The 15,737-nt window shown below is 32.9% G+C and overlaps 1 long non-coding RNA gene across 1 annotated transcript; it reads left to right on the top strand.

Moving 5' to 3' along the window:
• The first annotated feature begins 12 nt into the window (after positions 1-12).
• LOC132721750 (uncharacterized) lies at positions 13-13,248 on the top strand. Its single transcript, XR_009624509.1, has 3 exons — positions 13-124; positions 8,908-9,009; positions 12,609-13,248. It is a non-coding gene; the product is annotated as an uncharacterized LOC132721750 (long non-coding RNA).
• The last annotated feature ends 2,489 nt before the right edge of the window (positions 13,249-15,737 follow it).

Consider the following 15,737-nt stretch of genomic DNA (forward strand, 5'->3'; position numbering starts at 1 on the left):
TCTATTACGTCGCCTAATCGCAACTTCTCGACTCTTTCCGTGAAACTCCGGCGAAGTGTTCCGAATTATTTTGTAAACAAACGTGATTAATGTGTCAAAAAGTTAATAACTAGAGCCAGTAGAGGTAGGCATACATTAGATAAAGGCATATTTGTATTACTACATAATTTACCTGTACATTAATGTACTGCTGAAATATTCCCAGACAGCTTAAACTGTTAAAGTTATTCGCTGTTTATCAAATCCGGGACAACTTGGCCCTTAAACTAATTCGGACCGAGTCATCTCGCCCTTATACTTACTCGGTACGTGTCAACTTGGCCCAAAATTATAAATTAGTTGTCATAATAACTGATATTATTTTAATACACTCGGCAAAAAAGAACTTAACATTATCACGGATTTATGTAAATCCACATAAATTCGTGACATTATGTAAACCTGAATTTCAGTGGGTAGTCGTTGTGCGTCATTGCAAGTCTACATCATTTTATTGACCTGGATACACTATTAGTCCAATATATTAGACGTTACAGGCTTGTTATAGTTTATGTCGGTCGGTTGCTTTGCCCAGAAGCAAAAATATCTCAAAGAGACGTCATATTTATAGGACTAGGTACACTACACAAACCCAATAATCTTGTGCATTTGTATCATACACAAGCGTTTTCCGTTTTTTGTGCCCCGCCTTTTCGAAGAAAAAAAGGGGGATATAGAAATAGGCTCCGTCAAGGTTGCACTTGCTCATTCAAGGTCAACATTGTCTATTTGAGGGTATATGTCGTGTCCGGTCCATAACTTTCTTATCTATGAAGGGATTTTGTAAATACTTGCCATAATTGTTCACAATAATCAGACGATGTGTCATGCGCAAAAACCAGTCACCTACCTTCAAGGTCAAGGTCACACTTGGATGTCAAATATTAACATAGTCTGTTACAGGGTATATTTCGTGTCCGGTCCATAACTTTGTCATTTATCAAAGGAATTTGAAATAAGTTGGCACAAATGTTTGTTATAAATAGACGATGTGTCATGCGCAACAACCAGACCCCTACCTCCAGAGTCAAGGTCGCACTTGCTCATTCAAGGTCAACATTGTCTATTTGAGGGTATATGTGGTGTCCGGTCCATAACTTTCTTATCTATGAAGGAATTTTGTAAATACTTGCCATAATTGTTCACAATAATCAGACGATGTGTCATTCGCAAAAGCCGGTCACCTACCTCCAAGGTCAAGGTCACACTTGGAGGTCAAATACTTACATAGTCTGTTACAGGGTATATTTTGTGTCCGGTCCATAACTTTTTCATAGATCAAAGGATTTTGAAAATACTTGGCACAAATAGTCACTATAATAAGAGGATGTGTCATGCGCAACACCTGCATCCCTACCTCCAAGGTCAAGGTCACACTTAGAGGTCAAAGATTTACATAGTCTGTTATAGGGTATATTTTGTGTCGGATCTAGAACTTCTTCATAGTTCAAGGGATTTTGAAATAACTTGGCACAAATAGTCACAATAATAAGACGATATGTCAAGTACAACACCTGAACCCCTGCCTCCAAGGTCAAGGTCACACTTAGAGGTCAAAGGTTAACAGAGTCTGTTATTTGGTATATTTTGTGTCCCGTCCATTACTTCTTCATAGATTAAGGGATTTTGAAAATACTTGGCACAAATAGTCACAATGATTAGATGATATGTCACGTGTAACATCTGTGTCCCTACCTCCAAGGTCAAGGTCACACTTAGAGGTCAAAGATTTACATAGTCTGTTATAGGGTATATTTTGTGTCCAATCTATAACTTCTTCATAGTTCAAGGGATTTTGAAAATACTTGGCACAAATAGTCTCAATTATAAGACGTTATGTCATGCACAACACCTGCTCCCCTACCTCCAAGGTCAAGTTCACACTTAGAGGTCAAAGCTTAACATGATAGATTTTTAATTTCTGTGTTTCGTTTTATTTTTTTAACAAATTTATTGTTGCATTTGCAGATCTAGCATTGATCATATACTTCAATCTTTTGAAATAGCACAATTTTATGCTTCAAATAAAACTTCCCGAGGCGGGGGACGTTGTTAACTCTGTTACAAATTCTTGTTTACACAGCACATGCCTCAAATCATCTCATGTCATATTGAGTAAAACCTCTTTCTTACACAGAAACTTTTGCACTTAGTCCCAACTTCCAAAAAAAATATTGCTAAATTTTAAGACTTTCAGTAGCCATGCCAGGGCTCTCTGAAAATCAATGTAATCGGGTTATTGGGATGCTGCAAGCGGGTACTACGATTATGGAGGTTGCACAGCATTTTGGCTGGTCTAGGCAAACAATTCATAATCTTATTAAACAGTTCAGTAATACTGGATCCGTTCATGTTTGTCTGAGATCTGGTGCACCTTGTGTGACATCACTAAGGTGCGACCAGGTCATTAGGCTGAATCACCTTTGCAACTGGTTGTTTGCCTGCTATGGCTACTGCTCAGCAGCTACCTGTCAGTGTCTTATTACTCTGAAATATCTGAAATGGCCTAATAATATGCAATCCCACATTCCAATTTGTGCCATGCAGACAATATACTGGTTACATACTGAGACCCTGCCATAGGGTCTCCAGGTTAGCCATTGCACAGCGTCACTTAAGCTGGACACCAAACCAGTGGGGCTGGGTTATTTTCAGGGATAAATCTCTCTTTAGAGTAAGTCATGCTGACGGCCGGGTGCGAATCTCTTGTTGCAGAAATGAACGTTTTGCACAATGTTGCATCTGGGAAAGGGATAGGTTTGGTGGGGGAAGTGCCATGGTATGGGGAGGGATTATGGGGAACCAGAAGACATCTAGCTTGTGGTTATGCACAGCAACCTTACAGCACAGGGTTATGTGTATATTCTGGAAAAAACCCTTTTTACCATTCATGCACGCTCATGGCACTGGGTTAACTTTCCAGCAAGACAGTGCAAAGGGTCCACACACTGTCTGTTTCTAAACAGCCAATTTTCTAGCCAGCAACCACGTGAAGGTCTTGCCCTGTCCCGCTGTCTCCCAGTATATGAATCCCATTGAACATATCTGGGATGAACCTGGGCAAAGAGGGAGGACAAAATACCAGATAGTCAACGTGAAAAACCTTCCACATGCACTGCAGGTGGAATGGCGGACCCTGCCTAAAGTCTTAATCAGGGGTTACGTTCACTCCATGAGGAGGAGAATTTGAGCGTGTGATGCCAGTTCCATGGGCCACACACGTTACTGAGTTGTTCTGATAAACAGTATTGGTTTTAATTAAAAAATTCAGAATCTCAAAAGTCTTGTTTACTATCGCCTTTCATTCCTGGATTTTTAATTTGGATCCCTGGGTCAGAATTTGTCAGTCGCAGTGTATAAATTCTTTCTATTGGTTAGATCGACAAAAATGTGAGTAAATCAAAGTAAAATCTCAAAGGAATAGAATGTAATCAGAGTTAACAGAATACATCAATGAGAACTTGAAATTTGCCCATTTTAAGTCCATGTAAAGTTTTTTATATTAAAAAAACATGCCCGGATGAAAGTCTCAACCCTTCTCCTCAAACCCAGGTTTTTACCTCAATTTTGACATGATCACAACATTACTGAAATTTGAAATTTTATTTGGGAAATGGTTTTAACCACCTGAAGTCAACCTGCAACAACTGGAACAAGCTCTACACCAAGAATGGCAAAATTTACCTCAAAATCACATTAGAAGCTTTACTGGTACATTTTTTTTTTTGTAGTATAAGGAGAAGGGTTGAGGCTATCATCTGGGCATGTGGCGGTTACACACGTTATTAAAAATTTGGCCACAAAATGTCATTTTAGGTTACGTAATAGTCAACATTTACCAAAAATATCCACCAGTAAATGTTTTGTAAACACACATTTTTGGTAAAGAACAACACAGTTACTTATACTTCAATAATCTGGTAAAGAATAATCTTAACTCATAGATTGACTGGTTTATGATTACTAAATTGGTATCGCTTCTTATCATATTGCTATTTCTCAGCTCAATTAAGTTGTCATCTTGGTGGAATATTGTTTATAAATCTCATCTAGGTGCATTAAATATTAATGTCAGTGTTAAATAGAATTTATTGCATGCTGCCTAATGTCATGTATTTTCAGATTTTCGTTTCAATAATTTATCAAGTGTAAGACTCCTTTACATCAACAAATTTTAGCAGTACAAATTCGGAGCATTTTTGTTTTGTGCTACAAGGCTATTAGATTAAAACACATTATTTTTTCCAGTCATTATTAAGAATAATTTCGATTGGATGCTTAAAAAATTAAACTCTTAAAAATCTTTAAGTAAGTCTAATATAAAGTTTCTGACTCATAATTAATATTGTGTTAACATATACGAGAAAATCGAACTTTTTTTTAAAGGTATAAAGCTATAATGAATAAAAAATTTAAAAAAAAAAAAAAAAAAAAGTTGTCATCTTCTGACAGTGCTTTCAATCACAACCAATTTTAAATTTCCGGTGTGTGCTGAACTTATTTCCAGGTGTATAATTATACACATGGATTTTATTAATTCTTGGAAAAAAGAACATTTTATAACAAAATTGACATGAGACTTAATTCAAATGTGATGTTGACCTTTTAATGACCTTGACCATCGAGGTCAAATTATATGAAATTTGAATTATATTTCAAGAAAATTATGTTTTCCAAGAATATTCTTTACAACAATATTCGTCTTTCGTGTTTGACTTTAGAAGTGGCTCTTGTTGAACTTTTACATTTGATTCTGACATAGTGACTGTCAGCTTCTGTCTTTAAATTTGATTCTTGTGTAGTCAGTATATTACACTTAGTAGGGTGTGATATGAAAGTTTGACTTTGGGTGACTTTAAATGACCAAATCTGCCACTTCTGCATTGATACATGTAACTGTTATAATGACCTTTTCCTACTCAATCATGTAACTAATAAGTTGTATTATGGTATAACGCTTGTCTGTCTGTCTGTCTGTTACCCACATTGATGTCTACTCAGTAACTTTGAGAACTATTACTGATGGGCTGTTGACTTAGTTACTAAGGAGGATGGTCATGGCAAGTGGATGATCATTATTGAATATTAAAGCAGCATGTCTCCAGATTCATGCTAATTTTCATGAAAATTCTGAAAATGTATTTAAAAGTAAAATATTGTAAAGTGAACAGAGAAAATAATTGACACATTGCAATCAGCACTTACAAGCTAAGCTAATTACCAAAAGAAGGGCAAAATATGCAAATAAAAGAAGCCCATACTGCATTATTCATGCAGTAGAAATATAGTGATAAATACTGCAAAATCAGACATTAATCTTACATAACATGTAACTTATGACTTGAGTCTTGAATCATTTTACTTTTCTTCAAATGTTAGTACACTATTTTCAAATTTGATTTTCTTGAAATATTTTGGCTCATCTGGAGAAATACAGCTTTAAGGTCATTTAATTTAAGGACAAGGTCACAGTGACAGTAAGTGTGAAATTCTTGTCTGCTCTACAACTTGAAAAGGAATAAGCTTTGGCCCGTTAAACTTGTTGGGACAATTGTCCTTGGTTTGTATATGATCATTATGAATTTTTAGGTCTTCAGGTCAAGGCATCAGTGAAATATAGTGGAAGCTTCTTGTTCTCTCAGTAACTTGAAAAGGAATAAGCCTAGGCAAGTGAAACTAAGTAAGGACATAGTCAGTAGATGAAAGGTCAAAGTTCAAGGTCACATTGGCACTTGCAAAAAATCCATGTCAGCTCAATAGTTTCAAAAGGACCAAGCCTAGGTCTGTGAAATTTTGAAGGCCATTCATCATTTGCCAATGGACAAAACATGACCTCTATTGATTGTGAGGTCATGAGGCTAAGGGTCAAGGTTACATTGACAATAATTATGAAATCGATGTCTGCTCAATTTCTTGAAAGAGATTAACCTACATGTAGGTTATGAAACTTTGTAGATACATTGCCAGTAGATGAATACTGTATATTATGAGGTCATAAGGTGGAAGGTCAAGAACACAGTAACACTTAATGAAAGAATCCATGTTGGGTCAGCAGCATGACAGGGCTCTCGTTTGGTAAAATTTCGGGCCAAATATGGTCCCAATACCCCCATTAAAATAGTGTGTTTTTCCCCCCTAAAACCAAAAAAAATTCACAAAGTGTAAAAGATGTATTTAATTTCTTTAGAAATAACCAAACTACATTTAATTCATGACAGCAGCTTATTGTTGATAAATTTGTTAACTGAATCTTGTTTTCGCTTGTTTTTAATTGATTAATTTTCTACTGTTGAAAGATCCCCTTGAATGAAATTCTTTTGAAAATCATGCAAATTCCCCCCTGGACAGACCCTGGCCCCAGTCTCAAAATGCTAACAAGAGCCCTGCATGAGAAGGAATAAGTGTAGGTTTTTGAAACTTGGTAATAGGACATTGACCATGGCAAGTTGATAACCCCAATATAGAGTATGAGGTCATTGAGTCAAGGGTCAAAGTCACATTTGTGCAAAATCTTTTGACAGCTTTAAGGACATGTTCATGTTTAGCAATGGATCTCTATAAAGAGAAAATCTCAGGTGAGCAATCTGGGACCATTGTGGACCTCTTGTTTAGTGTTAACATCATGAGAATCATCTTGATAATATTGTCTCACAAGTATTAATCAATTGTTTTCATAATGCTTTAAGAACAATATATTGATTTTTTCTGTAACTTGTAATTTAAGACACTCAATAAATTGCTTTTTCTTGTCAGCTAACAAACTTTAATGTGATCGCAAAATAATGTGCCAGTTAAAGAGTTCATATAACATTAATAAAACAGCGATGAAATAATAGATTCCAACTGTTAAATATTCTTTGTTTTGTTTTTATGGCAAATACTGTATCTTCACCATGAGTTATTTACACATAAAGCTAATATGAAGTGCTTATGAAAAATTAGTTCGGACAATAAAAGTATACTATTAAATATAACAACATTGCAGGACGTTCATCCTGACAACTATTGTAATTTACATATTTAATTCTGGTTCACCATGGAACAATAAACTTAATACTTTGATTGAATATTCTTCTCATAGTTTTCTGTCTGTTAAATATCTTAAAGGAACTCCCCTGATGTCCAAAAGCCTAAAAACATAAAATTTGAATTTTTTACATACAATGTAAATCAACCAGGGTACTTCAAAATCAGAGAGATTATGCAAAAATATACTCTGAAGAAATTGAAATCTGAGTACTTATTTGCGTGTTATTTAAGCTCAATATGAGTCAAAAGTGTTCAATTTTGGATCATTTTTGACATTAAGAATGATCATTCTGGAAAAAACAATGTGGCCAAATTAAATTAAAATTTGCACACAAAATTAATGGTCTAGACCTACAAGCAATGGAACATTAATCCAGAAAAATTATTTCAAGTCCTGTCAGAAATACCTCAGTGGAGTCCCTTTAAATGGACTTGTTCATCTTTTAATCTGGACAAAACATATTTTCAAAATATGTACTGACTGAATAGCAAACAGTGCAGGCCAAGATCAGACTATACAGACAGAACTTGGTCTGCACTGAGGTTGTATGGGTTACGAATCAGTTATCATCAGCAGTCCATGGGTTTAAGATACTAGAGCCAAAAGAGAGTAGCCTTTGCCACCAGTAGAGAACAAAGGGACATCCTGAAAATCCGTTTCACCTGACCAGACTAGTCGATACAGTTGGGTAGCTCAGTTTTTGTATTTTGAAATCAAAATCCCATTGAATGAACTGTTCAATATTCAAAACAGAGAATATCCATTACAGAAATTGAGAATTTTAAGGGTTTTAGTAAAATCTGTTTTAAACTGGCTATGTTTTACACTGTATTGAATCTATATGTGAATCAATCTTCAAATAAAGTAGAAGAATCTATTCATTGTCACGCATTTGTTGCTTTACTTAAGAAAATATTGTTGCTTTAGTGGAAACAAGATTAATGTTTCGCAAGTTGGTACAATGTTTTGACAGACACAATGAAATTTAATATTTTCTGTTTTAAACAATAAATTAAAAGATGGGGAGGGGAGAATGTTACACTTCAAGACACCAGGTCGGTTTCTGTATTTATTTAAATTACCGGTTTCGGGTATTATTTACCCTTCATCAGGTTCTGTTTTAATAAGACAGGCTTACAAGTTAATAAACTGTTACATCTACAGCCGTGTAAAATTAAAGTCCAAAGTGTTGTAAGATGTAATTGAGACTCGTCTTCATTTCCAAAAGTTTCTAAACTATCTTTACCGTTTATTTCAGCAATCGAAAAAAGAAAGATAATTATAAACTTTGGAATTATTAAAATGAGATTGTTGAATTTAAATACCCTTGTCCATAATGCATGGTCATATGCATGTCAAATGTATATTATCACTAAGCGGTAATTTAAAGGGCTATTCATTTATTGAAATTTCTATTGACATGGCGCTTTTTAGAGCCATCAATTTTATGACCATTATATGTACAGTATGTACAAATTATTTTGAAATTTTTAAGAATATTAATCAATGACACAACTATTGCATATTAAATTGTAATATGATAATATTTGAGCCGCGTCACGAAAAAACCAACATAGTGCATTTGCGACCAGCATTGATCCAGACTAGCCTGCGCATCCGCAGTCTGATCAGGATCCATGCTGTTCGCTATTAGTTTCTCTATTTGTTATAGGGTTTGTAAGTGAACAGCATTTGTTATAGGGTTTGTAAGTGAACAGCATTGATCCTGAACAGACTGTGCAGATGCCCAGCCTGGTCTGGATCCATGCTGGTCGCAAACACACTATGTTGGTTTTGTTATGACGCGGCTCATATTTTGTTTCTTTTGTACATATTAGGTCAGAGAAATAGCTGTTAGAACAACAATGGCCGTAGGAGGCATTCCTGATATACATAACCTTACAGAGTTCCAGGAAAATATTCAAGCCCAATATGAAGAGGTAATAGATAAAATATGGAACTAAAAAATAAATTTGGGTTTTTTTACCATTATAGCTACATGGTGCATTACCCTGCTTTACCATTCTCAATAAAATGATTGATGTGTTAAACTTAATATTATTGATATATTTACCAACTTGTTACTGTTATTGTAAAAGTTTATTTGTACCCGGGATAAGGTGTTTAAAAAAACCTGCATTTACAGAATTCTAGATTATCCTTATCAATATCTCTTGAAAAGAGTGTTGTTGACAAATGAAATATTCTGAGAAATAATTTTGCTGATGTAAAAGTTTTTAATATTTTTCTTTCTAAAGGCTTTGGGATACTGCTGTAACAGAATGTAGCAAATGTTTTATCTATGCATATATCAGTATACCTCCATTATAAAGAAGGACTATAGTGAAAACAAAACATTGATAGCAATTTTACAGTGTAAGTTTATGATTGTAAGTTAATGATAACAAAACATGCAATATGTTCATGATAACAGTGTAACAATCTATGTTCATGATAACAATGTTAAAGTTTCTGATAACAATGAGATATGTTTATGATAACAAAGTTACAGTTTATGTACATGATAACAATGTAACAATCTATGTTCATGATAACAATGTTAAAGTTTCTGATAACAATGAAATATGTTTATGATAACAAAGTTACAGTTTATGTTCATGATAACAAAGTAACAGTTTAGGTTCATGATAACAATGTTACAGTCTATGTTCATGATAACAATGTTACATTCTATGTTCATGATAAAAATGTTACATACTATGGTCATGATAACAATGTAACATTATATGTTCATGATAACAATGTTACTCTCTATGTTAATGATAACAATGAGACAGTCTATGGTCATGATAACAATGTTACAATTTATGATACATTCTATGTTAATGATAACAATGTTACAGTCTATGGTCATGATAACAATGTTATGTTCTATGATAATGATAATGATGTTACAGTCTATGGTCAAAATAACAATGTTACATTCTATGTTAATTATAACAATGTTACAGTCTGTGGTCATGATAACAATGTACAGTCTATGGTCATGATAACAATGTTATGTTCTATGATAATGATAACAATGTTATGTTCTATGATAATGATAACAATGTTACAGTATATGGCCATGATAACAATGTTACAGTCTATGGTCATGATAACAATGTACAGTCTATGGTCATGATAACAATGTTATGTTCTATGTTAATGATAACAATGTTATGTTCTATGATAATGATAATGATGTTACAGTATATGGTCATGATAACAATGTTAAATTCTATGGTCATGATAACAATGTACAGTCTATGGTCATGATAACAATGTTATGTTCTATGTTAATCACTGTTAATGATAACAATGTTACAGTATATGGTCATGATAACAATGTTATGTTCTATGTTAATGATAACAATGTTACATTCTATGTTCATGATAACGATGTTACAGTCTGTGGTCATGATAACAATGTTACATTAACTTACAATCAAAAACTTACACTGTAAAATTATTATCAATGTTTTGTTTTCATAGATAAAACATTTGGTCATGATAAAACATTATGGTCATGATAACAATGTTACAGTCTATGGTCATGATAACAATGTTACAGTCTATGGTCATGATAACATTGTACAGTCTATGGTCATGATAACAATGTTATGTTCTATGTTAATGATAACAATGTTACATTCTATGTTCATGATAACGATGTTACAGTCTGTGGTCATGATAACAATGTTACATTAACTTACAATCAAAAACTTACACTGTAAAATTATTATCAATGTTTTGTTTTCATAGATAAAACATTTGGTCATGATAAAACATTATGGTCATGATAACAATGTTACAGTCTATGTTTATGATAACAATGTTACAGTCTATGGTCATGATAACAATGTTACAGTATATATTAATGATATCAATGTTACAGTCTATGGTCATTATAATAATGTTACATTCTGTGTTCATGATAACAATGTTACAGTCTTTGGTCATGATAACAATGTTACAGTCTATGGTCATAATAACAATGTTACATTCTATGTTTATTAAAACAATGTTACAGTCTATGATCTTGATAACAATGTTACAGTCTACATGGTCTATGGTCATGATAACAATGTTACATTCTATTTTAATGATAACAATGTTACAGTCTTTGGTCATCATGACAATATTGCAGTCTATTTTAATGATAACAATGTTACAGTCTATGATCTTGATAACAATGTTACAGTCTAAGGTCATGATAACAATGTTACATTCTATTTTAATGATAACAATGTTACAGTCTATGGTCATGATAACAATGTTGTAGTCTATTTTAATGATAACAATGTTACAGTCTATGATCATGATAACAATGTTACAGTCTAAGGTCATGTAAATTGTATGTTAATGATAACAATGTTACAGTCTATGTTCATGATAACAATGATACATTCTATGTTAATGATAAAATTGTTATTGTTGATTTTCATGATAACAAATTGTTAGTAACAATGTATGTTTATGATATCATTCATGTTATAATCTATGTTCATGATAACAAGGTTCAAACTATTGATATAATTTATATTTTATAGCTATGCTTATAGTCTATGTAACTTTTGACAATCCTGTTTATAACAATGTTAAAGTCAGTATATTTATCATAACAATGTTACATTATCTCTCTATTAATGATAATTACAATGACACTGTTACAGTTTATGCTTATATTAAGGGTAACAATGTTACTGTCTATGTAGGGACATTAGATTGTAAATGGTTCTACTAGACTGTTTGTGCTTGAAATCATGCATGGCAGAGCGCCTGAAATAATGCATGTCAGGGTACCAGAAATAATGCATGTCAGGGCACCAGAAATAATGCATGGCAGGGTGCCTGAAATAATGCATGGCACCGGGGCACCTGAAATAATGCATGGCACCGGGGCACCTGAAATAATGCATGGCAGAGCGCCTGAAATAATGCATGTCAGGGCACCAGAAATAATGCATGGCAGGGTGCCTGAAATAATGCATGGCACCGGGGCACCTGAAATAATGCATGGCACCGGGGCACCTGAAATAATGCATGGCAGGACACCTGAGATTTTTTTCCCAAGTTGCCATAATGACCTCTACTGTGTTGGTAGAATGTAAACCCCCCCCCCCCCCAAAAAAAAAAAAAAAAAACATTCTGTATGTTTATATTCACAGTGTTACAACTGTTAAAAATCTGTAACTGTGTTTATGATATCATGCTCTTAAACTATTATTATAAAGGTTAATACATTCATGTTTGGCCTTTCTAAAGAAGAACAAACAATTATTCCTTTCAGAGGCATTAAAAAATGTGCCATTTAAAGGACAAACAACACGAGATGTTAAACCATCAGATTCTATGTATATATTAAGCATGCTTGCGTGAGTTTATTTGTAAAAGCATGTTTTCTTCTCTGTTAATGTATACCAGTGTGTGTGCAGTTTTCATGGAAAAATAGGTACATGTATTTGAATTTTATTTCAAGAAACAATATAAAATTTTCTATTTATTTGTAATTTCAATTTTATAATCTTTGTTTCAGATAGCAGTATTACAATCTATTTTTGACGGAGATGAGGAAAGGTTGCGTGTCTTGGATTCTGCTGAATCAAGTGATGATAACCAAGACAAGAATTCTAGTCACCAAGATATTAAGGTACTGGTATAAATTTAACAACTGCCGGAATTGATTAAAGTGGGTGAATGCTACAAAATGACAATCAGAGCTTTCATTTCTATAGAAACAATTCAGAGTATTATTGATATATTCTGTTCATCAGTTGTTGATACAGGGTAGAAAAAAATAATTTTTTTGACTAATTGATGAAGTTTCTTAGAAAATGACAAAAAATACATCTGAAAGATAAAATGGTAGCAAGTTCTGTGTTACAAGATCAAGGCTAAAACTATGCTGTCTTAATATTTCATAGCATTGGTGACAAAAAATTGTCAGAAAAGAGACTTAATATGTTTTACTTATTGATAAAATGTCAAGAAATGACAAAAATTTCACCCGAAAGATAAACAGTAACAAGTGTTGTATTAAAAGGACATGTCTATAACTATGCTGTTATTACATAAGAGAAAATAATCTTTCATAGCAGTGATTACAAAAGATGGTCAGGAAAAAAGATATGTAGAGAGCATTTATAAACAATGCACGTCATAATCATTAAGGCGCAGTACATTATTATTTTACTGAAATCATGAAAACAGGACTGGTATGAAAGTGAAATATAGATATTGATCACAGACCATTGCCGATTTTGCGACTCCATAAAAATGGTATTGCACGGCTGTGCATATATTTTGACGTGACATCATTAGCGTTATACAAACATACTGTAGGACACGCTAAATGCTAGCATTATACTATATTACGCATTATGTAAAATAACTTTTTTTTTCATTTTAAACGGTCTTTATTTTTTTGGGTATGTGATAAATAAAATATTAAATTTGTGTAAGTTCATTACTGAATTTATTGAACATGTTGAATGAAATAATATTATGCTCACCAGAGGCTCGCATAATATCAGTTGTCCAATATTGTTGTACCATTGATATGCTTTGGACTGATTTAAGGACATCTCTAATATTGAAATGTTGCCAGTGCGATAGATTTTGGGACCATTCGTGTTTTCTTTTCCCTCTCAGATCAATAATCTTTTCCTTCCCCTCTCTCTGGTCTTAATTTTTTGGCACAATATTATTTTTTTTTTGAAAGGGAGGTTTATGTCACACTGACACAGTATAGCTGTATAGGTCATATGGCGCTCTTCCAGCTTAACTGGTGGAGGAAGACCTAAGGTGCATTTTTTCAGGCACGAACAGGCACTTGAGTAGAACCATCAACATTCATCAAGCTAGATGAATAGCTTTCTCACAAGAATCCGAACTCCCTGTTAGGATTCGAACCCACAGCTGTGAAGGGCAAGTGGTTTGTTATATGTGAGAAAATTGTTGCCATTTCACTTATTTCTATCTGAAAGCATAATTATGCTAACAGTGTATTTTCTCTTTGTATGCGTTTTAATTTAATGGGTATTTTTCATAGATGATAAAGATTAAGTTAAATAGTAATTTATGTCAAGAAAGAGAATTTTAAATAGATTTATTTGATATTTCCAGTATATTTGTTGAGAAAAATAAAAATAGACAAGAAAAATGGTTAAAGTTTACTTAATTACAATGTACATACTTAAATCATTTTGAAAAAGAAAAGTTGTAACATTTCATATAAAAAAGTTCCTACCACTCTTCTTTTTTACTGAAAATTTTCCTTTTCCCCCCAAATTTTTGCCTGGTTTAACTTTCCAACTTTTGTCCTACTTTTTTTATTAAGGCCATTTGTAGGCCTGATCTGATTGTAATAGGAAGCATTTATTAGAAAGATATAATAATAACAATGTATTTACATTTTAGTGGGAAAACAGAATCCATATACTCTTGATTGTAAATCATTTTGTGGTAGAACATTATATCTGGTTTTGCCAAACAATAAAAAATCCTGCTTAATATAGGGAAAGAATTTGATTGCCTAACAGCTACCAGGCCCAATGTCCCTGGAAACTTGACAAAAGTTATTAATTTGTGTATATGAACTATTTTTATTATAAGTAAGGAAATCCCAGTAGTCGCATTGTCAATGGAGATTTATCAAAAATGATAAATTGACCATTGCTTAATGTCTATAAACCAAAGAAACAACAACGCTGTTGTATGTTTCCAGGAAAAAGCTTAATGTACATTTATTGTGACATGTTCGCATTATAGTACATCAACAAAACTTTACTTTTCTTGTAAAATTGACATAAAATAGGGGATATTTCTTTTGTTTTGCATAAAAGATCGAAATATATTTCAGAATGAAGACACCACATGTGAAAATATAATAATCAATAATAATAAGAATCAATAATGGATACACATTAAAAAAAAAAATCAGTAATTTTGACTAATGAATTAAATGTCTAGAAATTATGAAAATTTCACCCGAAACATACATGAAAACAGAAGCAGGTGTCCATATCTAACATTATGCTGTTATTACACAGCAATCATGACATAAATAGAATGTGCTTATGGTCTGGAAAAAAGTTATGCAATGGGCTTTTATAAACAAGACACTAAAAAGAACATGCTTTTAACTCAGAAATCATTTAAACAGATATGAAAGTGAATGACAGACAAGTAATTTTAGGAAATAATCGATATATCGGTGTATCGTTAATATTTTTCATCCGATATCGATATATCATTGCTATGCTTTGCACTGAATCAATGACAGCTCTACAACTTTGTTTACATTTTGCTAGCTAATGACATATTACTGCACATTCAGCACAACTTTCTTCTGTTGTTTAACATCTAATATGCTCTATATCCATTATTAAAAAGTTATGAAACACACATGTTTGACATTTCTAAAGAATTATGGAATTCTGAGACATAATGTGGTGCCATCTCAAATTTCATTTTATTTAGTTTTGCCCATTTTTTCCGCATTAAAAGAGGTCCACTTACGATGTAGGTCTGAAAGCCTTAAGACATTAAATTTGCACTTATTACTTATATTAACTTTGGTATTTAAAATGGAAAAATCACTTTGCAAAAGATAATTATCAGAAAATACCCAAAATGGAGTTGACAAAATCGTATTTTTTTTCTT

This window comes from Ruditapes philippinarum, unplaced genomic scaffold (assembly GCF_026571515.1).
Source record: "Ruditapes philippinarum isolate M1 unplaced genomic scaffold, ASM2657151v2 ctg2164_1_1_1_1, whole genome shotgun sequence".
In the NCBI taxonomy this organism is placed as follows: Eukaryota; Metazoa; Mollusca; class Bivalvia; order Venerida; family Veneridae; genus Ruditapes; species Ruditapes philippinarum.